At 48.7% G+C, this 1,002-nt stretch overlaps 4 non-coding genes across 4 annotated transcripts; all 4 read right to left on the bottom strand.

Annotated features, from left to right (window-relative positions):
* Positions 1–243: 243 nt before the first annotated feature.
* Positions 244–315, bottom strand: Pmar_PMAR026333. Its single transcript has one exon. It is a non-coding gene; the product is annotated as a tRNA-Trp (tRNA).
* An 81-nt stretch (positions 316–396) lies between these two features.
* Positions 397–468, bottom strand: Pmar_PMAR026332. The gene has a single exon. It is a non-coding gene; the product is annotated as a tRNA-Trp (tRNA).
* Positions 469–549: 81 nt separating this feature from the next.
* Pmar_PMAR026331 lies at positions 550–621 on the bottom strand. The gene has a single exon. It is a non-coding gene; the product is annotated as a tRNA-Trp (tRNA).
* Positions 622–702: 81 nt separating this feature from the next.
* Pmar_PMAR026330 lies at positions 703–774 on the bottom strand. The gene has a single exon. It is a non-coding gene; the product is annotated as a tRNA-Trp (tRNA).
* Between the last annotated feature and the right edge of the window lie 228 nt (positions 775–1,002).

The following is a 1,002-nucleotide window of genomic DNA, read 5'->3' as shown; positions in this document are numbered from 1 at the left end:
AATTTCGAGGTCGCGTGGATCATACCATCCAATTCGACTGCGTCAGTGCGATATCAAGCTCGGAATCTCTCTTCTTGTCTCTGTGTATCACCATATGAGACCCATGAATTGTGACGCACAACTAATTCACAATACCGTGCGCTACCGTTGCGCCACAGGGCCAAACCGAAAAATATATTCGATCACTCAAGGCAAGACAGAGCGATCGCTACATTCCTCACTTCGTATAACAAACGAGTTATGTGACCCCGGCCCGATTCGAACGGACAACCTTCTGATCTGGAGTCAGATGCGCTACCGTTGCGCCACAGGGCCAAACTGAGAGAAATATTTGAACGCTCAAGACAAGACAGAGCGAGCCCTACATCCCTCACTTCATATAATAAACTAGCTATGTGACCCCGGCCCGATTCGAACGGACAACCTTCTGATCTGGAGTCAGATGCGCTACCGTTGCGCCACAGGGCCAAACTGAAAAAAATATTTGAACGCTCAAGACAAGACAGAGCGAGCGCTACATCCCTCACTTCATATAATAAATTAGCTATGTGACCCCGACCCGATTCGAACGGACAACCTTCTGATCTGGAGTCAGATGCGCTACCGTTGCGCCACAGGGCCAAACTGAAAAAAATATTTGAACGCTCAAGACAAGACAGAGCGAGCGCTATATTCCTCACTTCATATAATAAACTAGCTATGTGACCCCGGCCCGATTCGAACGGACAACCTTCTGATCTGGAGTCAGATGCGCTACCGTTGCGCCACAGGGCCAAACTGAATATCGTATTTAAGCACTAAAGGCAAGACAGAGTGATCGCTACACTCCCCACTTCATACATGGAAACAGGTGCAGGGTCTCGGCTTGATCCGACCGGGCAACCTTCCGATCCGAAGTCGGATGCGCAACAGGGTCAAAACATCTTAAACCGAACTATAAACACTCTAGGCAATGTGGAGCAATTACTACACCCCCAGTTGGTGGTATGATAACGGCATGAT

This window comes from Perkinsus marinus (assembly GCF_000006405.1).
Source record: "Perkinsus marinus ATCC 50983 genomic scaffold scf_1104296955870, whole genome shotgun sequence".
In the NCBI taxonomy this organism is placed as follows: Eukaryota; Perkinsozoa; order Perkinsida; family Perkinsidae; genus Perkinsus; species Perkinsus marinus.
This window is presented reverse-complemented; position numbering and strand designations above follow the sequence as displayed.